The sequence below is a fragment of the Rhineura floridana genome, chromosome 19, assembly GCF_030035675.1.
Source record: "Rhineura floridana isolate rRhiFlo1 chromosome 19, rRhiFlo1.hap2, whole genome shotgun sequence".
NCBI lineage: Eukaryota > Metazoa > Chordata > Lepidosauria > Squamata > Rhineuridae > Rhineura > Rhineura floridana.
The window spans coordinates 23222067-23248442 of record NC_084498.1 but is presented as its reverse complement, the minus strand read 5'-3'; the positions used below and the strand labels follow the sequence as shown (position 1 = coordinate 23248442).

The window sequence follows — 26376 nt, the reverse complement described above, 5'->3', positions numbered from 1 at the left end:
GGGATATAAATGGAACAAGAAAAAGAAACAAATCGGCAGAGTTGGAGGGGGACACCTTCCCACATGAGGTCTCACAGTCCTGTACCCCCAAAGAGTCTGCCCCTCGGTGTCACCACCGATTGGGATGTAGGGGGGGGAGTCACTGCAAACAGCAGGAAGGAGAGGCCAAAAGTAATCAACCTACCGGGCGACCCTTCACCCCGTCCTCAGTGTTACACATGCCCGGGCTAATACACTTGAGTCCAACTGCTTGAGCAGCTGACCCCCCCTCCCTCCCTGAGGCCCCCTTGCTGACAAAAGGCCTATCTTCTCTCCACCTAAATGATTTAAATTCTAATCAAACATCATTTATAGTACATCGCGCGGCCGTCTCTTGGGAACTGCTCCCACGTGAGCCGTTGCCAGGGCAACCAGGGGGTCTCATTTCAGAAATGTCAGATTGCATTATTGTCTTCACACTTCTGTGATAACCTGGTGTCTCTTTCCCTCCTTTCCACTATCCCTGTGGTTCTCTCTCTCTTTCTCTTTCTCCCACCCCTCCTCTCTGCACCAATCTGCCCCCCCTCCCCTCAATCCTGCATCCCAGGAGAAAATTACCAGCTCTGTTTCATTACCTGCTTTGCCTCTATCATCACCCCCTTACACACAGACACCCCCCCACCCCCACGTGCACACTTCCCCCCTTTGAGACTCGGCGGTGTGGTCTGGTGTCATTTCATTTCACTAGATATGAAAATGAGACAGAGATTTCGGTTCTTTGTGTTGTTTTGGCCAGTGATGATCGCAGAGCAGAGTTGTTCCTACAAGTCTCCCTGGAATCGGGTCGTTTTGGAAAAGGCTACGGGTTCTAGGCCTAACTGCCGTAACCGTGGCCTATGACACCCAGGAGAAATAGGGGGTTAGGCGCAAGGAGCCTGCGGCAAACTGCCTGTGTTTTTTTTTTTTTTATAATATCTGTTTCAAAATGTGAGAGATTTTAGTAAAGGAAAAAACAACAACAATCAGGCTACTCCAGCTAAGTAGATGTTATACATTTAAAGCACATTTAAAATATGTTTTCCCCACTCAAAGGATCGTGGGAACTATAGTTTGTTAAGAGTGCTGGGCACTGCAGCTCTGTGAGGGGTAGGGATGGAAAGATCTGCCAATTTCGGATCTCTCAGTTTCTCTTTTTCCCCCAATCTTAAATTCAGTTCTCCGCATTTCTGCAGCAATTTGCAATTTATTCATTTTTTAAAAAAAATCCTCATGAAAATTCTTCACCATTTCAGTGCAAATGTCTTCCTATAAACACATTTTTGAATGCGCTTTTGACTTAACGTACACATTTTTGTAAGCAGTTTCTCCTAACGTAGGGAATTTCTGAGTGCTATTTTCAAAAATAGTCATTTTTGTGAACACTTTCATATGCATTTTTGGGAAACATTGTTCGGTTGGAGAAGTGCATCGCAAAATTCAGATGAGAGCGAATTTGGAATGCTGGCTGTGTTTTGGTTCTCATACCGTTTCAGAAAGTATGCATCTGACAGGTTCAGCTTTACGTGCAATCTGAATTGAATATCTCCTTCATCCCTAGTGAGAGGCAAACTGCAGTTTTCAGGATTCTTTGGAGGGGGAAAAAAATCTGCTTTAAATATATGGCGTGTGCTCAAAATGCAAAAGAGCAGTCTAGTCTAGGAGAAAGGCCAATCAGTCAGTCACTTTGATTTAGCCTGGCACCTCATTGCACAGTCAGGGCTGGCTCCAGGTTGAAGGGAGCCCCCAGCAAAATACTCTCTCTGTTAGAGCCATCTCCCTACACTGGTGTCCTCTCCTCTCCATCAGTGGGTTTACCTTAGGGTGCTCGCTTAGACACAAAAAGGAGACCCAAAAGGAGGCAGCGGATTTGCATATGCTAATTCATACACATCGACACACATTTAGAAATACTGCAATTTAAAAAGAAATACAGTTCATCTCACCATAGTGGGGAAGACTGGGAGCCCCTTTGGGCATCCTTTTTTTTTATTGTGCATTCATGATTTGTAGTCATGATGGTATTGGGGTGGATGCACGCCATCCCTTTCAATACCGCTTGCACTTGCAAAAGTTTCAGGGTGCACATACTCTGGGCCAGCGCCAGGCATGACTGGGCCCTTGGGCACCAGCCTGCCCTGGGCCTGCCGCAATGTAGCCCAACACCCCCCTCCCATACACTCGGCACAGGGCTAATAAGCCCACCCACGCACTCCACCTACCTCTCCTGTCATCTGAATGACATGCGCGCAGAGTGTACAAGCCTGCCACCAACCAAGATGACAGGGTCAGCATCAGCTCCTTAGGAAAGCCCTCACCACCATCTTGGGTGATAGCAGGCATGCGTGCAAAGCACACACAGCATTCACACTGATGGCAGAGGTAGGTGGGGTGTGCGGGTGGGCTTATTAAAGCCAGCACTGTCTGTATTGGGGGGGTGTGACTGGAAGCTCCATCTCTGCGATCCGTGGCAAAGTCGGGTTGTAGGACCTGATGCTGCCGTGGATCAAGGGATGAGAGCGCCACCCTCTCACCCTAGGAAGAGCCCTTCAGGGGCCCCTCAGGGCCACAGGAGCCCTCGGCCAGGGCCCAACCTGGCTGCCCTCTGGTGCCGGTCCTGGACATACTGCTTTATCTGTGCATGCCCTGCAGCTTCCTACTGAGATCCTGCAATCGTTTATCCCACCAATGTTCCAGATTTATTTCATTTGCCCCGGTTTTGTTGCGCTACAGTGCAGGAGTGTCCTTCCAGGTGTCAATAATGAGATTGACATTGGGGAAGCGTTGCAGAAGAACTAAAAAAGCAGAATGAAGTGTGGATGGTCCGGAACAAGCCCAGCACTGATACGCTATTATTGCGTCAATGATATATTGTAGAATGCACCTGCGGCTGACGGCTCCATGTCAGTGGGGCAGTGGAATCCGCTCTGGGTTTTAGTCTGAAATTTCAAGGAGTGGCCCATGGTGCTTTGCATCATTCCAACAGCATAAGCCCCCCCAAAAACACAATTCCAATAACAGCAAAAAATAACTGACTTCCAGAATGAAAGTTTGGCAAAAGCCCCCTCAACAACACCCCACAGTCAAGATGGTCTACGGCATCCTCGGGTAGCTGTCAGTCAGGGCCCCACCTTCCCAAGCCAGGTGGAAAGAGGACAGCAAGCAGGGAGAGAGTCTTGCAGTAGTCACGGTTGAGGTGGTCTCTGTGTATTCTACAACATGTACAATATAGATCTATGTCTCACAGGACTCCCAATGGGCCATTGCACCCAGGGCACATTCCCAGGTGGGAAAAGGTGTTTCCCTAAAGCAGGGATGGGTGAGGATTTTGATTCAGCTCGCATTTCAAGCAGAATTTATCCAATTCGCATTTTCCAAAACAATATGAGAATCGAAACACAGCTATCCCACGAAATTTGCATTTAGCAGAATTTTGGGATGCAGTTTGCCAACTAAACATTTACAAAAGTGCATATATTAGGTGAAAGTGTGCATAAAAGTGAATACGAGTGAAAACAACATGCAAAAAGGCATGAAACGATGAGAAATGGCTTGCAAAAACGTGCATCTTTGTCAAAACTGCCTTCAAAAATGTGTTTATTTGGAGAAATTCGCACTAAAACGGTGGAGAATTTTCATGAGGATTTGTTTAAAAAAATTGTAGATCACTGTAGGAATGTAGAGAACTGAATTTAACATTGGAAAAGCAAGACACGGAGGGAACCGTAACAGACAGATCTTTCCATCCCTACCCTAAAGTGTGATCAAATAGAGCGGCTCCACATTAGAGGGAAGGCAATTGTCTAGTGTGCCAAAGCAGTGTGGCTCTCTGTTTGGCCCTCGGAATTCTCTCCAAGCCACACCCCTCACTGGCCCTGCTTCGTACCCTTCTGGACTGGTTTTGCCTAGTTGGAATATGACCGTGATCGCGCTTGCCTGGATAGAAGATCCCCTAGCTGGACCCAGAGCCAATGGCAAGTGTGGCCAACTGTTTGTAGCTTTGACCCCATCCTCATCCCTGCAGAGTTCTACAAGGTCAACAGTGAGACTAAGATGGAGGAAGCCGACAGCCAGGACCACCCTCGGACGGACCGGTTTTAAGTAAGGAGGTAGGCAAGTGACGGCTGGCAAGCGATGGCAAACTGAGGTTGGGGGGGCAGTGCTCCAGTAGCCCTTATAGATCAGCCTCCACCGGCATCCATCACCTTTATCTGCAGGTCTCATAAATGCCACCTAAAAAATGCCACAGCTTTTGGTTTCTGCCTGGCACCCTGTGCGGGCCTGTGCCCATTACAACTGAGCATCCACTGGGGTGGACTGGTACTGCCAAGTAAGAGTGGGTGGGCTCTCTGATGAATGTGAGTGGCTGGTAATGAACCTTCTCTGCAAAGAATAAACCTGCCCTGGCCCAGGCGGTTAATGTTTAACTGAATCAAGAGCCATAAATATGGAAAATGGGACTTTTAATTAAATAAGCAGCTTTTAAAAAGACCCTAGGGCTGGAGAGGCTTTTGTTTAAATATGATTGATTGGACTCTTTTTTTTTCCTCGGCTGCTTATTAAAGGTCCAATGAGAGAGGCTGTTTGGTCCCTGTCACACTCTATCCGCCTGGGTGCTAAAGGGATGTCTTCAAGGTGGGCTGCGTAGAGGGTCTAATTTCTGAAAGAAGCAGCATTAAGGTTAGCCCGGTATTCAATGTTGTGTCTTGGAAACTCTTCTGCTAAGTTACAGATATATGGAACCCTGTTAAGGATGCCCGCTGATCAGGGAAACAGCAACAAAATAGTTTTTGCAGGATTTGGGGAATGAAAGAGACAATTCAGGACTGCAGACCAGTGGTTTGGGAATAAAACCAGATTGATTGATTGATTTGATTAATTAATTAATTGATCTTTTTCACTGAGTGTGCAAACATGAACTGAAGCCTGACGCCAGCAGGCATCCTTCTTGGGCAACTGCTTGGGTCCCAGTGACCCAGTAGGGTCCACCTGGGGTGGGGCAGGGCTGCCCTTGGTGTCTGGGGATGTCTGCTATTGTAAATATCCCCCAGAGCTGCTCTGCGAGGAAGTTTCCAGAGGGGTAGCCATATTAATTCAGTTGCAGCAAAAAGATCAAAGAAATGTATGACATTTAGGGTTACCAGTGCCAGCATGTCTGAGTTATTAACAACTGTTTTGTAAATTGCCATTTCCATTGATGATTATCATTGATTATCACTGATGATTTTCATTGCCTGCATTTTCCTGCATTTCTTTTCTCTCTGGTCCCCATCACCCTAAAACAGACATATGTGTGTGTTAGGGTTGCCAGGTTCAGGGCCTGAGACTGATCCTGTATCTTTAGGAGAAGAGAAAGTCAGCCAAGTGCAGGTGTTCTTGCAACCCTGTAAGGGGAAAACCCACAAGGTGGAATTCTCCCTTCCCCCTGCACAACTTTTAAAGATACAGAAGACCTCTTGGTTGCCAGGCCCGGCCTCCAAGAGGTCTTCTCTATCTTTAACAGTTGTGGAGAGAGGGAGGAGAATTCCACCTTGTGGGTTTTCCCCTTACAGGGTTGCAAGAACACCTGCACTTGGCTGACTTTCTCTTCTCCTAAAGATACAGGATCAGTCTCAGGCCCTGAACCTGGCAACCCTAGTGTGTGTATATGCGTGTGTGCTTGTGTACATACACACCTGTTACTCAGGATATTATATGCATTTGACGTTTACTTGTTTGTTATATTTAAGCTAATGTAGTCAGATTAGGTCCATCCACACACAAGAGGGAAGCATCAGTAAGGATGAGGGGACCTGAATGTTTGAGGAAGTACAACAAAATATTTAGGGGGCAAAAAAACCCTAAGGAGGGAAATCTACCCTCAAACAACAGCCCAATGAACCATGGTGACTATTGGGGCATATGTGGGATAATTTGTATGTGTGGAGGAATAGAGTTGAGTATCCTAGAAAAAAGTCATGACTGGCTAGAATCCTGGACAGGACTTCATACTGCAACATTTTGTTGCAAGTCCCTCTAATAACTCACTGAAGGAAACAGGGATGCGGGGCTTGCATTGCCCTGATTTGCATGTCAGAGTGTGCTGACTCAGTGCTGCCCGTCACCACAAAAATTATATTGGTATAGGAATGGGGGGTTGGTTTGGATGATATCTTTGAGCCAAGCCTGTTGTGTACAGATAGTAAAAGGAAGTACAGATAGCCAAAACAACTGCTGAAGTGGTCACACTCTTCTCAGGCCAGTCTCTGTTAACGGCCTTAGCTGAGCCTGCTAAAGCATTCTTTTACCTGTCTCTCTCCAGCTACAAAAGCAGCAACTGCTGAAGGGGCCAGAGACCATCTACCTGTGTGAGTTTCTGCAAGACCTGCTCCCTGCATTTCTGGCTGATTTCCACCTGGCCTGGAAGGGCGGGGCCCTGTCTCTCTCCAGCTACAAAAGCAGCAACTGCTGAAGGGGCCAGAGACCATCTACCTGTGTGAGTTTCTGCAAGACCTGCTCCCTGCATTTCTGGCTGATTTCCACCTGGCCTGGAAGGGCGGGGCCCTGTCTCTCTCCAGCTACAAAAGCAGCAACTGCTGAAGGGGCCAGAGACCATCTACCTGCGTGAGTTTCTGCAAGACCTGCTCCCTGCATTTCTGGCTGATTTCCACCTGGCCTGGAAGGGCGGGGCCCTGTCTCTCTCCAGCTACAAAAGCAGCAACTGCTGAAGGGGCCAGAGACCATCTACCTGTGTGAGTTTCTGCAAGACCTGCTCCCTGCATTTCTGGCTGATTTCTACCTGGCCTGGAAGGGCGGGGCCCTGTCTCTCTCCAGCTACAAAAGCAGCAACTGCTGAAGGGGCCAGAGACCATCTACCTGCGTGAGTTTCTGCAAGACCTGCTCCCTGCATTTCTGGCTGATTTCCACCTGGCCTGGAAGGGCAGGGCCCTGTCTCCCTCCAGCTACAAAAGCAGCAACTGCTGAAGGGGCCAGAGACCATCTACCTGTGTGAGTTTCTGCAAGACCTGCTCCCTGCATTTCTGGCTGATTTCCACCTGGCCTGGAAGGGCGGGGCCCTGTCTCTCTCCAGCTACAAAAGCAGCAACTGCTGAAGAGGCCAGAGACCATCTATCTGTGTGAGTTTCTGCAAGACCTGCTCCCTGCATTTCTGGCTGATTTCCACCTGGCCTGGAAGGGCAGGGCCCGGTCTCTCTCCAGCTACAAAAGCAGCAACTGCTGAAGGGGCCAGAGACCATCTACCTGTGTGAGTTTCTGCAAGACCTGCTCCCTGCATTTCTGGCTGATTTCCACCTGGCCTGGAAGGGCGGGGCCCTGTCTCTCTCCAGCTGCAAAAGCAGCAACTGCTGAAGGGGCCAGAGACCGTCTACCTGTGTGAGTTTCTGCAAGACCTGCTCCCTGCATTTCTGGCTGATTTCCACCTGGCCTGGAAGGGCGGGGCCCTGTCTCTCTCCAGCTGCAAAAGCAGCAACTGCTGAAGGGGCCAGAGACCGTCTACCTGTGTGAGTTTCTGCAAGACCTGCTCCCTGCATTTCTGGCTGATTTCCACCTGGCCTGGAAGGGCGGGGCCCTGTCTCTCTCCAGCTACAAAAGCAGCAACTGCTGAAGGGGCCAGAGACCGTCTACCTGTGTGAGTTTCTGCAAGACCTGCTCCCTGCATTTCTGGCTGATTTCCACCTGGCCTGGAAGGGCGGGGCCCTGTCTCTCTCCAGCTGCAAAAGCAGCAACTGCTGAAGGGGCCAGAGACCGTCTACCTGTGTGAGTTTCTGCAAGACCTGCTCCCTGCATTTCTGGCTGATTTCCACCTGGCCTGGAAGGGCGGGGCCCTGTCTCTCTCCAGCTACAAAAGCAGCAACTGCTGAAGGGGCCAGAGACTGTGTGTGTGTATGTGTGCGTGAACCTGCTGCTCGGGATGTCTATAGACTACTGGGGTTTTGTTTAGTATTATATGTTATATTTTACTCTATGTTATATTTTAGTCTATGTACGCCGCCTAGAGTGGCCGTTAATTCGGCCAGATAGGCGGCCTAGAAATAAAATTTTATTTTTATTATTATTATTATTATTATTTTACATGTCTAAAGAGTTGGTCACGTACAGATATTTTGCCATAGAAACAGCTGTCTTTCCCAGCCTATCCGGAGATGCCACTGGGGCTTGAACCTGGCACCTTCTGCAGGCAGAGCAGGTGTTCTGCCACTGAGCCGCGGCACTTCTCATGATGGATTCCCAAACCCAGATGAGGACAGGATGTTGGCGGCAGGCAATTCCAACCAAGTTCCGACATAGATTGGAAAGTTTAAGATACCTCTCCCAGCATGAACCTGCCTGTACCCTGTGACCATCACCAGAGGCTTTTCAATGTGTGCGTCCTCCAAGGGACTGGTGGAGAGCGGCAACCCAACAACAGACCTTTTTAGTGGTTAAAGTTTAGATGCTGGGAATAATTGTAGCTCTGTGAGGGGGAAACTAGGGCGCCAGGATTCTTTGGGAAAGGGGAATGTGCTTTAAGTGTACTTTAAACGCATAGTGTGCATGCAGCCTGCATTAATTGTTCCCACCACTCATGTGCGAGATCGGAAATCACATGACACCATTCTTCATAAATCTTGGTCTGGAGTTTCCTGAGGGTCTCCTTTCATACATTTTTTCAATGGCATCTATGCTGGAGTTTTACAATTTTTTTTTTAAAATCATTTTTCAAACCCTGATTTTATTGCCTTAAATTTCTCCCAGCAGCTTCTTGGGATGGGCTGTAGCTCAGTGTTAGAGCATCTGCTTTGCATGCAGAAGGCCCCAGGTTCAATCCCCAGTGGCATCTCCAGGTAGGGCTGGGAGAGACTCCCATCTGAAATCCTGGAGAGATGCTGCCGGTCAGTGTAGAAAATCCTGAGCTAGATGGACCAGTGTGATCTGACTCAGTATGAAGCAGCTTCCCAGAATTCTGTATATTTGGGAAGGGCTGTGGCTCAGTGGCAGAGCATCTGCCTTGCGTGCAGAAGATGGCAGGTTCAATCCCTGGCATCTCCAGGTAGGGCTGGGAGACATTCCTAGCCGAAACCCTGGAGAGACGTTGCCAGTTAGTGCAGGCATCACCATGCTAGCTCAACTGATGTGAGACAGGTCTGGAGCTGAGTCACAGAACATCTGCTTTGCATGCAGAAGGTGGCAGGCTCAATCCCCAGCGTCTCCCGGTAGGGCTGGGACAAACTTCCTCTCTGAAATCCTGGAGAGCTGCTGCCAGTCCGTGTAGACAATACTGAGCTAGATGGAGCAACTGTCGGCATAGCCTAGCTGCTCTTGGCCTCTGCTCCAAGAAGGTGGCTGCTCTGGGTCGCTGCTGCAGCTGGGCTGCCTGCCTGTGGGGGTGTCAGTGGCACTGGACCCTAGACGGGTGACCATTGCCCCCCTCCCTGCTCCCACAGGCTGCTCGTCAGTAGCTACCTGAGCAAAAGAAGAAGGGGAGAATTAAAAGAAAAGGAGGGGGAAAGGGGGGGTAACTCATCATCTGACGGGCTCAGCCACTCGCCCCGTTGCCATGGCAGCGGCTTGGTGGAGGCGAGCATGAGTGATGGCGCACGGAGGTGCCCGAAGGCCCTCTCCAGAAAGCCAGGGATGCGCAGCATGGCGGTGGCTGTAATTTGCCTTCGGGGCCCGGCGGGCATCGGCGAGGCAGGGGCGGCCTTGCCTGGCAGGGGGGTGGAGGAGGGGGGCGCAGAGAGAGGGAGGCAGCGAGGAAATGCATTGCTGGCTGCCTGGGCTCTTTTGCCCCCCACCGCCTGTCTAGGGGCTGTCCACAGACGTGAACAGTGGCCTTGAATGCAGGGTGGAGGTGACTGGAGGGTTCGTGGGAATGCCTGCCACGCTCTCCTCCGGCAGAGAGCCATTGCCTTCTACTGCCTCAGTTTCTCCTCCTGTGTTTCCTAGCGCCAAAGCTGTCCTCTCGTTGCCACCCCCCCGTTCTCATGTTTCAGTCCAGCCTTTCCTTCCTGCTGCCGGTCGTGCTGACTCCCAAGGGTAAGCCAGGCCATTGTTTCAGAGGACTCAAACCCCGAGTCCGAAAGGCTGATGATGAGAAGGGCCCTGGCTCAGGGCTAGAGCATCTGCGTGGCCTACAGAAAGCCCGGGTCCTGTACCTGGCATTGACCTGTCTAAAAATCTGGAGAGCTGCTGCCAGTCAGCGTAAGCAATACTGAGCTAGATGCACTAATAGTCTTACTCGATAAAATGCATCTTCCTATGTATTAAGGGAAGGGCACCTGATCTGCATGCAGAAAGTCCCGGGTTAAATCCCTGTCATCGCTAGGGAGAGCTGGGAGCCTCCACAGTCCAAAAATAAAGATGTTTTTGTTGGCTAAAACCATTCATCGACCTAATATAATAAAATGAGTAAGCATGGGAAGGGGTGAATTAGTTATAGACAGGGATGTAGTCGTCCAGGGTCTCAGGGGGTCTTTACTTTTTTAGAAGCAGGGTCCCTCTGTCTCCAGTGTCCCATGAGCCAATCAGCATTAAAGGGGAATATGTTAGCCACTCAGAGGAGTCTTCTAACTTGCTTCTTTGTCCTTGGAGTCAGTCAGAGTGAAAGGAGGTGAGTTGTCCACTGAGAAGACTCTTTTCCTTTCATGCTGATCAGTTCCTATGGACAGCTGTTGTTGTGGGGGAACACATTAACAAGGATCTCATTCTCAACCCAGCAAAACCTCAAGCAGCAAAAGCAAAGTGTGTGTGTGTGTGTGACTGTGACTATTATGAAGGTACACAGCTCTTCTGAATTTGCCACTATGTTACTGGTAATAGAATCATAGAATCACAGAAGAGTAGAGCTGGAAGGGGCCTGTAAGGCCATCAAGTCCAACCCCATACTCAATGTCAAAGGATCCCTGACAGGCGGCTGCCCAGCTGCCTCTTCAACACCTCCAGGGTTGGAGAGCCCACCGCCTCCCTAGGTCATGGGTTCTATTGCTGTATCTCTCTGAGGATGTTTTTCCTGATGTTCAGTCGAAATCTAGCTTCCTGTATCTTGAGCCCATTACTCCGGGTCCTGCATGCTGGGATCAGGTCCTCCTGACTTGTAGACACAAGAGAAACGGAAAATGTATCCCATTGTTAACCATGCCTACAATACAGAGTAGGACTAGTCGCTTCTCAAATTGGCTCCATCCTCCAACTGATTTGCAGCAACTGGAAGGATCTTGGTTCAGTGGTCAGAGCACAGGCTTTGCAAGGAAGGATCCCAGGTCCAATCCCCACCATCTTCAGTTAGGGCGAGGAATCTCCCCCCTCTGAAACTCTAGAAAGCCATTGCCCAATCAGTGTAGATCAGGGGTGAGAGGTCCGGGGGCCAAATGCGGCCCTCCAAACCTCTCTGTCTGGCCCTTGGGCCTCTTCCCAGGCCACTCCCCTCACAACTCTTGTTTTTCACCCTCCCTGAGTGCTTTTGCCTGGCTGAAATATGTCCTTGAACTCGAATGGGTTGTATTCACACCTAGGTCCTACTCAGAGTACACCCGCGAAAATTTATGAACTCAAGTGAGTCATATCTATTGACTTCAATGGGTTTAGCATTGCATACACCCAGTGTCTCTTGCTACCCTGAATGGAGAACAGAGAGGGGTATTTAGCACCTTGCCTGCTATCAGGGTGGAAAGATCTATCAATTTCAGATCTCTCACTTCCTCACATTTCTAATGTTAAATTCAGTATGTTATGGTAGCAATCTGCCATTTTTTTAAAGAAAAAATTCCTCATGAAAATTCCCCACCATTTTAGTGTGAATTTCTCCTAATAAACACATTTTTGTAGGCAGTTTGGACAAAGGTACACATTTTTGCAAGCCATTTCTCCTCATTTCATGCCTTTTTGGATGTTATTTTCACTCATGTGTTCATTCTTATGCACACCTTCTCCTAATATATGCATTTTTGTAAATATTGTTTAGTTGGCGAACTGCATCCCAAAATTCTAACAAATGCAATTTTCGAAGGATGGCTGTGTCTCGGTTCTCATACTCTTTTGAAAATTGCAAATTCGATAAATTCTGCTTGAAATGTGAACTGAATTGAAATTCTCACCCATCCCTACCTGCTGTACAAAGGCAAAATTGACATGCATGGCTCCACCTCCAGCGTGCGGCCCCTGGAAGGTTGCCCAGAGGGGAATGTGGCCCTTGGGATGAAAAGAGGTTCTCTGTCGCTGGTGTATTATTTATTTAATTAAAAATTTATGTTTGAATGCAAATACCTCTAAGCAGTTACAAACTATCAATAAAAACAAGTAATTAAACTTGTTTTTAAACTATCAATAAAACAAGTAATTAAAAACACATTTAAAACCATTCAAACAGCTACTAGCTAAAAAGATTAAAACAGATCAACATCCATGTGTCTTGCCCAAACAGAAAATTTTCAAGCAGGAGCAGAAAAGGATACAATGAAAGTGTCCGCCTGATGACAATAGGCGTGGAGTTCCAAAGAGTAGGTGTTGCTACGCTAAAAGAACGATTTCTTACAAGCGTGGAACGAGTATTACGTGGCACCTGAAACAGTGTCTGTTCCGTAGAGAGAATCGCTTGAGTGAGCACATATGGGGTAACACGATCCCACAAGTAAACTGGTCCTAAGCTGTTAAGGGCTTCATATACCAGCAGTAACACCTTGAATTTGGCTCGGTAACCAGTTGGCAACCAGTGCAGATCTCTGAGCAGCGGTGCAATCTGGCTGCAGCATCCTGCACCCTGTATTCAGTCGATGGACCAACGGTCTGACTCAGTATAAAGCAGCTTCATGTGTAAACGGAACTCAAGATTCATGAATGAGGGGTGCTAGCAATTTTTCTCCAATGGCTTTCCTTCTGTTGAGATGCTGGCGGGAGCTTCCTGTTTGCAAAACAGCGTTCCTGGCTTCAGTGTGGTTTTAGGCTGTGACTCCTGGCTTTGTCTCTTGGCTCTGATTTTTTCCTGGCACAGCTCCTGGCTCCCATCTAAATTTAGCCCAACTGCTGTGGCAAAACACTCCAAATCCACGGAGAACAGAAATGCAAAGGGGCAGGAACTGAGCCCCACTCTCTAGGAAAGGAAGAGGAACAGACACGGTGCCCTCTGGTGGCCAGAGAGAATCCTGCAGGACATCCCCCCCCACCTCACCTGGCAAATGAAGATTCTGTATTCTTGTGTTAGCCTGTTGGTCCCTTTGCTCAGCAAAAGCAACATTATCAGCTCTTCCCATCGCCACAGGGAATTCCAGTGAGAAGGCTGTGGACATTACCATTCGAGCTCATATATGCAGCTTTCTTTCTTTTTATTAAAAAAAAAAGATGAACTTAATAGCTCTGGCATTGTTTGACATTTGGGTTTTACTCACTGTGGAAAGCAGGACTAATTAATTCGCTGTTTCACTGCAGCGGCGGCAAAGCTCAGACTTTTATGGAGTGCCAAAGATGTCTGTAGCAAAGTCCTTCGTGCAGTCCAACTTGGAACTGTTGAGATCGCCCCCCCTTCCCATCAAATGGATCACCTGCTATTAATATTTAGATCAGGAAGTGGGCTGGGAGGAACAGACAAATTAAATCATTAAAGCAAGGATGGGGAGCCTCAGGCCCAGGCCCCAAAAACGGCCCTCAGAACTCTCCCCAGGGCAACCCCCCTCCCTGGCTCTGCTTCACATCTTTGCCTGGCTGGAACGGGTCCCTGAGCTCTGAGAATGCCTCTCGCTTCTGTCTGGCAAGCACAGACTTTAGCCATCCTTAAAGGCGTTGTCTCTCTGTGTGAGTCTCTGCTCTAGGCCAATCTCTTTGCAGCCAGGAGGAAAATATATGAGGAGGCCACCTCCTCTGGGTTATGGGAGAGTCTTACTCTCGTGCCATTTAAAAGCAAAGCCTTTGGCGGCGAAGAACCAAGGGTGCTTTCCAATTTTTATTCAGAAGAAAAAATGCGCTTGGGCTCTAAGAAGCTTAAGAGACACTGATTCAGACTGTAAAATCCGTGGGTTAGGGAGACTTGCCCCTCCCCCTTTCTTGTCTGATCCTAATCTGTAAGAGAGCCGGTGTGGTGTAGTGGTTAAGGTGTTGGACTACGACCTGGAGACCAGGGTTCAAATCCCCACATAGCCATGAAGCTCACTGGGTGACCTTGGGCCAGTCACTGCCTCTCAGCCTCATGCAAAACCCTATTCATAGGGTCACCATAAGTCAGAATTGACTTGAAGGCAGTACATTTACATTTTTAAATCTGTAAAGCACTCTATACATTGATGGCATCATATCATGATGGAAAAAAGTGGGCAAGTTTTTCCCCCTCTGCTCTCCTGCAATAGTAAAGAGACCGGGCACGGCTGCCCAATTAAATAGATAGGGTGCAGCATGGGCAAGAGCAGGAGTGGGGAACCTTTTGCCCCCGCTGAACTACAACTCCTATCAGCCCCATCACCCAGCAAGGCCAGCGGTCAGGGCTGATGGGAACGGTAGTCCGGCAATATCTTGAGGGTCAAAGGTCCCCACCCTTGATGAAGAGCATGCTTGACCAGCTCTTCATTAAACACACACACACACACAAATAAAAATCCCAGAGTGGGGTATACCAATTGTTGTCATTATTTTATTATTTACGTCGATTTTGGCTTATGGCAACCCTATGAATCAGCGACCTCCAATAGGACCTGTCGTGAACCACCCTGTTCAGATCTTGGAGGTTCAGGTCTGTGGCTTCCTTTATGGAATCGATCCATCTCTTGTTTGGCCTTCCTCTTTTTCTACTCCCTTCTGTTTTTCCCAGCATTATGGTCTTTTCTAGTGAATCATGTCCTCATTATGTGTCCAAAGTGTGATAGCCTCAGTTTCATCATTTTAGCTTCTAGTGATAGTTCTCGTTCAGTTTGATCTAACTCCCAATTATTTGACTTTTTTGTGTGCCCCCTGTGAAGGAGGTGCGGAGGGTGACGAGATCCGGCTGTCTTGGTGGTGGCTCCTCAAATGTGGAATGCTCTCCCTAGAGAGATGTGCCTAATATCGTCTCTGTTGACTTTTCGTCGCCTGCTGAAGATCTTCTTCCAACAAGCCTTTTAAGTAGATACCTTATCCCAGTCTGCATCTGTATTGGAATTGTCTTTAAGATGTGTTTAAAGATGTGTTTTCCAGACATTTTTAAAGATCCTTTTGTTCACAAGATGTTTCTAAAGGTGTCTTGTTTTTAATATATTGTTGTTATGTGCCTTCTTATTTGGTCTTCCTCTTTTTCTACTCTTTTCTATTTCTTTTTCTACTTTTTTCTGCTTCTGTTTTTCCCAGCATTATTGTCTTTTCTAGTGAATCATGTCTTCTTATGATGTGTCTACAGTATGATAACCTTCATTTCATCATTTTAGCTTCTAGTTCTGGTTTAATTTGTTCTAACACCCAGTTATTTGTCTTTTTCGCGGTCCATGGTATGCACAAAGCTCTCCTCCACCACCACATTTCAAATGAGTTGATTTTTCTCTTATCCGCTTTTTTCACTGTCCAACTCTCACATTCATACATAGAGATCGGGAATACCATGGTCTGAATGATCCTGACTTTAGTGTTCAGTGTTACATCTTTGCATTTGAGGATCTTTTCTAGTTCTCTCATAGCTACCCTCCCCAGTCCTAGTTTATATATACTAATATAAACATCATACAACACAATCAAAAAACAGCAGGAACAAGAAAGCATCAGAATCATATTCCGTTCAGTGAGGGAGGAAGATGCTTCCTAATTATCGCAGCCTGGGTAAATAAACAAATCTTCAGAAAGGGCCGAAAGCCCAACAGGACTGCCACCCACCAAGTCTGCGAGGGAAGGGCATTCTATAGCCCGGATGCCACGATCGGGAACGGCCTCAGACGTACGGAAAGCAAGTCCTGCTGGGAAAGGCTGAAGGAATTCAGTGCGCATAGCCAGGAGAAGACCACACTCTTCAAAGGGCTTGTTCACAGCTCCTGCAGAGGGCAGGCCTGGAATGAATGGGCTTAAGGGAGAGGAAGGTCGATTTCAGCTGAATATTTTTTATTTTATTTATTTATTTATTGTACTTTTAGACCGCCCTTTAGCGACAAGCTCTCAGGGTGGTGTACAACAGAATAAAACCACATTAAAATACAGGTGAATGAGGGTACAATACAACTATAAAAACATTTTAAAAGCAAGGTGAAGACAAAGATTAAAATAAGATTACAATTACAATTAAAATTAAGATTAAAATGCCTGGGCAAAGAGGTAGGTCTTTACCTGGCACCGAAAAGATAACAAAGAAGGCGCCAGGCGTATCTCGTCAGGGAGGGCGTTCCATAATTCGGGGGCCACCACTGAGAAGGCCCTAGATCTAGTTATTGCTCTCTGTGCCTCCCTGTGAGTTGGAACCCGGAGAAGGGCCTTCGACGTCGAGCGTAGCGAATGGGTAGGTACATAGCGGGAGAGGCGTTCCACCAGGTATTGCGGTCCGATGCCGTTAAGGGCTTTATAGGTAAGAACCAACACTTTGAATCTGGCCCGGAAACATATTGGTAGCCAGTGCAGTTGGGCCAGGGCAGGTGTTATATGGTCAGATTTTTTAGTCCAAGTAAGAACTCTGGCCGCAGCATTCTGCACCAGCTGAAGTTTCCGAATATTGGGAGACACTTAACAGTAGGAGAAATTTGGCAATGAAGGCAATGGGCTAGGGCACAGGTGGGAAAGCTGCAGCCCTCCAGATGTTGCAGGACTCCCATCTTTCAACAGCCTCAGCTGGCAAAGTTGGAAATGATGGGAGATGGAGGCTCACAAGAGACCGGGCCACCATCTGCTGGGGCTGTTCTAGCTCAGGATTTCCTGCATCCAGCAAAGGGCTGGACCAGAAGCCCAACAGCAGGCGCGGGGAACCGTTGGTCCTCAAGCTGTTGCTGAACTCTGAGTCCCATCAGCCCCGGCCAGCACGGCCAATGAGCAGAGGTGATGGGAGTTGCAGTCAAACGACATCTGGAAGGCCAAAGATCCCCCCCAAATAAAGGGTAAATTGGCTCTCAGCCTAGATGAGGAAGTGTAAGTGAATTCCACCCCTCCCCCAGCATATTCTATAATGTTTGGCTTTGTTGTTATGTGCCTTCAAGTCGATTACAACTTACGGTGACCCTATTAATCTTTATATATATTCCCGGGTGGTCTTCCATCCAAGTACTAACCAGGCCTGACCCTGCTTAGCTTCCGAGATCAGACAACATCAGGAGTGTTCAGGGTAGTATGGCCGTAGATGATGTTTGGTACCCACACCAATTTTGGGGGCTGGTCACCCCTGTGTTTGACCTTTCCAAGGCAGGCCAGATAAAAACTCCCAAGGATCCTCCTGGATGGATTTTCAACTCCCTGTGAGATGCTTCCATCTGACTCCTTCTGCAGCGCCAGGGAACCGACAATGAACATTCGCACCTCCCGAAGAAATGATCTCCTCGCTTAATTCTCGGGCCGCAAAAGCTGCCTGGACAAGCCCGTGTGAGGATGTCCATGCACATCCCCCCTTCTTCTCCTTTAAAAAAAAAGGAGGTGGAGGAGTGAATCTTTCAAGGAGAAAATCCCCCACTGGCACCACAAGGCGGAGGTGGGAATGAGATGCAGCTGGCTTTGTTGGGGCCAGTGAGAGTTGCCGATTGCACGCCTCTGGATGCAGTAAGTGGATTCGAAAGGCGTCCAAGTGGGTACGCACAGCCCACTCCTCTTCCAGCCTCTCTCTGTCTCAAAAGGCACTATCAGACGGGTAGCAAGCTCTCCTCCTCTCCTGACAGTGCAAGGAGCGGAGGGCACCCCTCATTTGCTGGGCTCTAGCCAAGAAGCCTGAAGTGACTTTCTACCGCAAAAGCCACCCCCTGCTCCTACGTAGGGATGGGCAAACCTGCCCACTGCAGTTTCCCATTTTCAGGTCTCCACTTTTCGACATCAGTTGCAATTAAAAAGAAGAAAGTCCTCATGAACACTCATCAGGAGTTTAGTGCAGCTTTTTCCTAACGCACACCTTTTTGTAATGCAACGTTGCCTAATAAGCTCAGGATGCATTTTTGTGTGCGATTTTCACTAACTTATTTATTTATTTAATTTGTATCCCGCCCTTCCTCCCAACAGGAGCCCAGGGCAGTAAACAAAGCACTAAAACACTTTAAAACATCATAAAAACAGATCTTAAAATACATTACGACAAAACAGCATTAAAAACATTTTAAAAAACAACCTTAAAAAAGGGTTAAAAACATTATTAAAAAACATATTAAGCAATTCTGACACAGACGCAGACTGGGATAGATCTCAACCTAAAAGTTTTGTTGAAAGAGGAAAGTCTTCAAAAGGCGCCGAAAAGATAGCAGGGATGGCACCTGCCTAATATTCAAGGGGAGGGAATGCATATCTGCATTTTGATCCACGCTGTACGCTCGTGTATATACATTTTTGTACATGTTATTTGGCTGGAGAGCTGCTTTGCAAAATTCAGAGAAGTGCAAAGGATGGCTTTGTTTTGGTTCACATATTGTTTTGGAAAGGATGAATTAGGGAGCTTCGCCTTTCCATGCAAACTGAATACAGCAGGGCCCCGCTTTTCGGTGTTCCGCCAATATGGCGGCTTTCAGTTAGAGTCAGGCCCCGCTCATACGGCACTTGTTCCGCTTTTACAGCGTTTTTCGGGCATTGGGTGCCATTTTATTCCGCTTTTCGGCAGGTTTCGCTTTTAGGCGAGGGTCTGGAACGTAACCTGCCACATGAGTGGGGCCCTACTGTAGAATTTCTACCCCAGCTCTACCCCCCCGAAGTTCAGTTAGCACTGATGGCCAAGCAGATCACCCAGGGACTGATCCCGTGCGGTGGGGAAGGAAAAGAGAACTTCCTTTCAGAAGGGAAGGAAAAACTCTTCTACGCAAACGTCTTTCCTTCCCAGGCAATCTAAATTTGCATTTAGGCCAAACCACCTTACGGCAAGAGATGAAAAGGATATCCTTTTGCCCCTTTTGGAAATAGGAAGCTTTTTTTAAAAAAAATTCAGTTGATATTCTGCCCCTGTCAAGCCAAGGACAGCAACCTGCTGATGGAATACAGGCCAGGTGTGGGGACCCTTTGGCCCTCCAGATGTTGCTGAACTACAACTCCCCTAATACCTGGCCATTGGTCATGCTTGCTGGGGCTGATGGGAGTTGTAGTACAGCAACATATGGAGGGCCTAAGGTCCCCCACCGCTGCAGAGAGGCCCAGGTTGAACCAGGAGTCTAGTGCCCCTTGTAGTGAGCAACTCAAGATCACTCGTGTGTGTGTGTGTGTGTGCATGTATAGACAGATAGATAGATAGACAGATAGATAGATAGATAGGGATGGTTCTACACACTAGGCTTTACCATAGCACACAGACCTTTGGCTCCTTCTGTCCTAGCTACACACATTTCCTGACCGTGCTTGGGTGTTTTGCTTGGGCCACAGACAGATTGGTCTGGCTCTCCAGCTATACTCCAGGTATTTCTCAGTAGCTTGATGGCTGCTCTGTTGCCGCTTCTTGCTTTCTGGTTCATCTTGGCTGGCTTGGTTATTAACCTGGCTGGCGGTGTTCTACCTCCCCTGTTGGAGGCAGTATACTACTTGCTGGAAACCACAGAAGGGGAGGGTGCTCTTGTGCGTCGGTCCTGCTCACGGGCTTCCCATCAGGGCATCTGGTTGGCCACTGTGAGAACAGGATGCTGGACTAGATGGGTCTTCTGGCCCAATCCAGCAGGCGTCTTCTACAACGTTCTACCTCCAAAGTAGGAGAGAGTATGCCTCTGAATATCAGTTGCAGGGAATTGCAAATGGGGACAGCGCTGTTGCACTCAGGATCTGCTCGTGGGCTGCCTGTTGGAGTATCTGGTTGGCCACTGTGAGAACAGGATTTTGGACTAGAGGGGCCACTGGCTTGATCCAACAAGGCTCTTCTGATGTTCCTATGCCTTGCCTCCCTCTGGGTGTATTTCTCTGCCCCTGTTTTGGCAAAACTGAAGGGATCTACCCAGGGGCCCACTCCAACTCTGGTAGCCTCAACCCTTCCAGGATTCTCTTTTCCGCTACCCACATGCTTGGGTGCAAATACAGGGGGATGTGGAAAGGGATCAAGCTTGCAGGGAGTGGGGATTCTAGTTTATTATTATTATTATTATTATTATTATTATTGTTGTTGTTGTTGTTGTTGTTGTTGTTGTTGTTGTTGTTGTTGTTGTTAGATTTATATCTCACCTTTCCTCCCAGCAGCAGCCCAGGGCGGCAAACAAAAGCACCAAAAACACTAAAACATCATAAAAACAAACTTTAAAACACATTAAAACAAAACATCTTCAAAAACGTTACTTAAAAAAAGCTTTCAAAACATCTAAGATTAAAAACATTTTAAAAGGAAAGTTTAAGAACATATTAAAAAGCAATTCCTACACAGACTGGGATAGGTCTCTACTGAAAAGGCTTGTTGAAAGAGGAAGGTCTTCAATAGGCACCAAGAAGGTAACACAGATGGCGCCTATTATTTAATTTAAGGGGAGGGAATTCTACAGGGAATAGTTGGGAGTAACACACAGAGAAGCCGGACAGCAGAAACAACGGAAAGATTATTGTTATTTTATTTATTTATTAAATTTATATCCCGCCCTGCCTCCTAGTAGGAGTCCAGGGCGGCATTATATGATATTAATACCCAGATGTGTTCATTAGCACAAAGGTATGTGCACATATGTTTTTCTTATCGTTTCAGAACTGTACAAGTGATCAAGGAAAGGCGAAAGCCGAACTGCTGGTAGCCGTTTCCCGGGTACTCAAGCCAAGGTAGTGGCTTCCTGGGATAGGAGGCACTGTGGCCTCCTCCGAGCCCAGCCAGGAGACAGAAAAAAACCTGGAGGAGGCACATGAGGTGAGGAGTGCCACTGCTGTCTAGCTGCTTGTCCTGAGAATTCTCCTTTCGGGGAGGTTCAAGGAAGTGATCCGCTTGGCTTTTAGAAGGGGCCGATGTCCCCTTGTTGTCCTCTTGGCCGGCCATGGCTCAGTTCTGAGCTGCTGGTGGAAGAAAAGATACAGAGAGTTAATACGAGCGGTTTGATCCTTCTGGGGAGGGCGGAGGAACGCTGAAGAGCCCAACTTGACCGTCAGCGAATGACCCGAAGAAGCAGCTGCTATTATGGCATTCCAACCAAGGGCTGAAGAGCAGTGCAGTGCAGAAGGTCCCAGGTTCATCCCCAGCATCTCCAGGTAGGGCTGGGAGAGACCTTTATCTGAAACCCTGGAGAGATGCTGCTAGTCAGTGCAGGCAATACATAGCAACGGTCTCACCCAACATAAGGCAGCTTCTTATGTCTGTTTAGATATTTATTTGGGGGAAAGAGCTGAAGTGGAGTGGGAGAACATCTGCTTTGCATGCAAGAGGTCCCAGGTCAGTTTCGGAAAACGTTGCCAGCCAGTGTAGCCATTAATGAGTTAGACCAGTAGGTCTCACTCGGTATAAGGCAGCTTCCTATGTTCTTAAATGCTGCAAATTAGAAAGTTCAGGCAGAAAGATCAATTGTACAGACACACAGATGTGGACACAAAGAGGAGTCCACAAATGAAATGCAAAATGATAGCCAGGGGTGGAGATGGAGAGGTCAAGTTTCAGGGGTGGTAGTGGTGGTGAAGCCATTCTATGGGGTGAATCCAGTCTATGGGATTCAGCAGCAGATGTTTTGCATGCAGAAGGTCCCTGGTTCAATCCCTGGCATCTCCATGTGGGGCTGGGGCAGACCCCTGCCAGAAATCCCGGCGAGCCCTTGCCAGTTGTGTAGATGATATTGAGCTAGATGAACCAATGGTCTGACTCAGTAGAAAGCAACTTCAGACGTTCGTGCCGATTTGAGTTGCATTTTAAGGGCCATAGCTCCATGGGAGAGCATCTGCTCTGAGTGCAGAATGTCCCAGGTTCAATCCCCGGCGTCTCCAGATAGGGCCGGAAAAGACCCCCTGCCTAAATTCCTGGAGAGTCACTACCAGTCGGTGTAGGCAACACTGGGCTAGGTAGACCAATGGTCTGACTCGGTTGTAGACCGCTTCCCGTGTTGTTCTGTTGGCATCCAGTAGAGCCCACTCCCCATCCCCAGCAAGGACTAAAGTGTTTGTGTGTGTGTCGGCAAGAAAGGGGGAGGAAACCGCAAACCCATCTGGGCGATGCATCACGCCGAAAACTGCGCCCTGCATTAAAAATTCACCAGCCAGTGAATTTTCAAGGGATTTGTAGTAATTAGATGACAAAATGCGGGCAAATCTCAAGCTTGCCGAAGATGTTACTGAGGGGTCAAAGACTCGACACTTTTGGCTGGGTAATTTGTAAGTGTCAATCACGCTCAGCCATCAGAGGGAAAGCAAAGCTCTCGCGGCTGAATTCTAACTAAGTCCAAGGCACACACACACCCCGGAGCCTCCCCCCCCACGAATAATCTCACATGCCTGCATGCAAATACAGTTACTACTACTTCTCTCAGGCTTATTCATTTATTTCTATCCTACGTATCCCAAAGGGCCCGGGGGAGCGCAAATTCTCTCTCCTCCATCGCCATGTACGCAAAGAGACATACGCGCATATTCTGGGGAATTCGCTCCTACAAGAGGCAGTGCCGGTTCCGATGGCTTTCAGAGGGGATGAGGCAGATTCATGGGGGATAAGGCTATCCGTGGCTGCTAGCCACGATGGCACTTTCCCACCTCCACTGTTGGAGTCAGTGTGCCTCTGAATGCCCGTTGCTGGAAATTGCAAGCGGGGAGAGGTGCGGTTGCACTCAGGTCCTTCTTGCGGGATTCCTATTGGGGCATCTGGTTGACCTCCATTGTTGGAGGCGGTACGAGTACCACTTGAGGCATCCGGCTGGCCACAGTGAGAACAGGATGCTGGACGAGACGGTCTGCTGGCCTGATCTAGCTGTAGGGCTCTTCTTAGGTCCTTATTTACGGGAGCAGATTTGGGCTAAACCATAGGAAAAACTTCCAACGGTAAGAGCTATGTGCCACCGCCCCTGTTGTTGGCAGTATGAGTACCACTTATTGGGAACTGCGGGTGGGGAAAGTGCAGTCGGGTTGTGCTTGGCGGTTCCCACTGGGAGATCTGGTTGGCCACTGAGAGAACAGGATGCTGGACTAGGTGGGCCACTGGCATGAGCCAGCTGTAGGGCCCTTTGTATGTTCTACCTCCAGCGTCAGAGGCAATATCCCTCTGGCTACAAGATGCAGGAAATTGCAAGTGCTCTTGCACTCAGGCCCCGCTTGCGGGCTTCTCGTTGGGAGATCTGGTTGGCCACTGTGAGAACTGGACTGGATGAGACTCTGGCCTGACCCAGCAGGACCCTTCTGATGTTCTGCCATCTCAGATGTATTTCAAAGGGTGCAGAATACGACAAAGCTGGTAGGAGTCCAGGGAAGGGTGAGCAAAATGAAGAGTGGGGTGGGGTGGGCAAACTTTCCCTGCTAAAAGTGGGATGGGAAGTTCTGGTCCTCCAGGTGTTGCTGTACTCCAACTCCCATCAGCCCCAGCTTCCCTGGCCAAAGGTCACAGCTGATGGGAGTTGAGGTACAGCAGCATCTCTAGGGCAAGGGGTTCTCCAATCCCAAAAGTAAATCTTTGGGATTTTTCTTTCTTTCTTTTTTTTTTGTTTAGGGGGAAAATGTGTAGTAAGGAGATAAATCAAAGGTAGCCAACATGGCGCTGTGAAGATTGGCCATGGAGGGAACGTACGCCTTAGGCTGAAAATGACTTAAGGCAAGGGTGAGGAGCCTGTGTTAGATTCTAGCAATTGATGGACTACAACTCCCATTATTTGGGACCATTATCCAGGGGTGCCTGGCGCCCACTGGGGCTGGTAGGGTGGAAGGCAGGGAGGCCGACAGTAGGTGGAGCCAGAGCCAATGGCAAGGACAGCCAACAAATTCTACATTTGTCCCCATCCTCCTCCCTGCTGGCCTGAATCTACCATAGGAACATTGGACACTGCCTTATACGGAGTCAGCCCATATAGCTCAGTATTATCTACACACTGACTGGCAGTGTCTCTCCAGGGTTTCGGGCAGGGAGGTCATTCCCAGCCCTATCTGGAGATGCCTGGGATTGAACCTGGGACCTTCTGCATGCGGGGCGGATGCTCTATCACTGAGTTGCCGCCGGCCTTCTCCGTGCATCCTTCTTTATTCCAAGGGACTTTGCAAACGGAGAGAAGTTTCCCGGGAAGGCTTTCCCTGTTGTATGAATCAACTGTTCACCCCCAGGGATCCACCAACCCCACACTCTCCATTTCCCTCTTCCAGCCATAAGATGGGACCTTCTCCGTCGGAACGGGCTTTTGCCGTCGCTCGGCCGAGCAGACACAGAGAGCCAGGAAGAAGTTAACTAGGGCCGCGGCTGCCAACAGGAAGCCCCCGCCAAGGCTGCTAAGCTGTCAGGCCGCCAAGGCCTGCTCCCTCTCCTCCGTCTGCTAACAGAGATGCCTATTATTTTGCTGGCACTCCGGCCCTGGTTTGCATATTTCACTGATTCAGGTCACATCGCGTACACACACATGCCACTGCCAACGTCTGTTGATACCCTCAGTCTCTCGCCCGGTTTCAGTTTGAGGTGAAAGCCTTCCTTATTAGCCAATTTGGATACCCATTTACTGTGAATTACTCAGCCTGATTATTATTCATGAATGGATAAATCTGAAATCTCAGCTCCCCGCTACGCCATTGCTCTCTCTCTCTCTCTCTCTCTCTCCCCGAATGAATATATTTAGAGGAAAAACAGGAGGCGGCCCCGTTCGTTCTCTGGGATGCAAGCCCTCCATCGCTTCCGTGCAATCCCAAGCAGGGGTGTTTAAACCACATGGATGCAAGATGTTCCTGCCATCACCCCAAAAGGGCAGATATTAAACCCCACGTCTCCCCCGAAGAGCAGAGGCACCAGGACAAACAGCCACGGCTTCTCCTAACTTGGCACCAAAGAGAGGCAGGAGCTTCCCTGACTTGATGCCAGGTTTGGAGCTGAAGGGACGCTCTCTGCACCTGATCCCTCCCTTGCAAGCCCAGGCAGTCAGCCTGTAATCCAATTAATACAGTTCCTGTTTAAACTTTCCTGCTCCTTTTGTTGGAGAAGAACAGCCCACAACTTTGTCAGACTGAAGAAAAAAAGAGAGACCACCCTAGCTAGACGTTTGTTGATTTTTTTTTTCTTTTTTAAACTCCCATCGTACCAGTTTTGGGTGATCTGCGTCGACTGCTGGGTTGGTTTGTTTCTGGGATCAGTTGATCTTTATAAAAAAAAAGGAAAAAGGGATGGGACATCTCAGGGGAAGGGCTGTAGCTCAGTGTTAGAGCATCCGCCTTGCAGGCAGAAGGTTGCAGGTTCCGTCCCCAGCAGCATCTCCAGGTAGGGCAGGGAGAGACTCCCTGCCTGCAGTGCTGCAGAGCTGCTGCTGGTCAGTGTAGACAATACCAAGCTAGACAGAACAATGGCCTGACTCAGTATAAGGCAGCTTTCAATGTTCCAAACGCGGCCCTTCTGGCCTCTCTATCTGGCTCCTGGGAGGGTGCTTTTTTAATTCGGCTGGAACGTGCTCCCGAACTCTGATCACATCTCTTCCTTGTGAGGATGGAGGACAGAGAGAGGGGTGTGTAGAAACGAGGCAAACGTACAACGGTAAAAAGAAATGTGTTGCTCCGCCCACTTTTGCCTCTGGCCCTGCCTACTGCTGCCGTGTGGCCCTCGGAAGGTTGTCCAGAAGGGAATGCGGCCCATGACCTGAGAAAGGTCCCTGCCCCTTGCTTTGCAGCCTTACACTGCTTGAGATCTGGGTAACTGAAGCACTACCATTCTCCGCACACTGCTCCTTGCAAGGTCTGAGTGGCATATGAGAACCAGCTTCAGATTCTGGGTCCACGTGAGGCACAGCTAGCAGTAACCAGGGGCAGGGCCTTTTTTTTAGTGGCCCCCACCCTGCAGAACGTCTTGCCAGGCAAGGTGCATCAGGCCCCATTATAACACTGTTTTGAGGTCAGCTGGTAACAGCTGGTTATTTTTTGTAATTTATCATTATTATATACATTTATATCCCTTTTTTCTCCCAAGAAGCTCAGGGTGGCGTACTTGGGCCCCATCCCTCTCTATTTTATCCCCCCAACCAACTCTGCGAGGCAGGATGGGCCAAGAGGTTGTGACTGGCCCAGCAGGCTTCATGGCTGAGTTGGGATTTGAACCCTGCTCTCCCAGGTCCTAGTCCAACACTCTAACCACTACACCACCTTGGCTCTCTTTGAGGTTTTAATTCTAGCGGCCATTTTGGAATTTACCATTGCCATTTTTTTGGGGGGGGGTTGTTTTGTTGATTTTAAGAAGGGGGTTAG

General features: G+C 48.6%; 1 protein-coding gene across 4 annotated transcripts in view; it reads right to left on the bottom strand.

Annotated features, from left to right (window-relative positions):
- Positions 1–16116: 16116 nt before the first annotated feature.
- RBM19 (RNA binding motif protein 19) overlaps positions 16117–26376 on the bottom strand; it is a 101253-nt gene continuing 90993 nt past the window's right edge. Inside the window, exon 25 of one of the 4 annotated variants that reach the window (XM_061602878.1) lies at positions 16117–17524. The gene's annotated coding sequence lies outside the window, so the exon portion shown is untranslated. Of the gene's footprint in view, positions 17525–18287; positions 21043–26376 lie in introns of those variants that run through there. The other 3 variants (XM_061602877.1, XM_061602879.1, XM_061602876.1) reach the window with 3 other exon arrangements.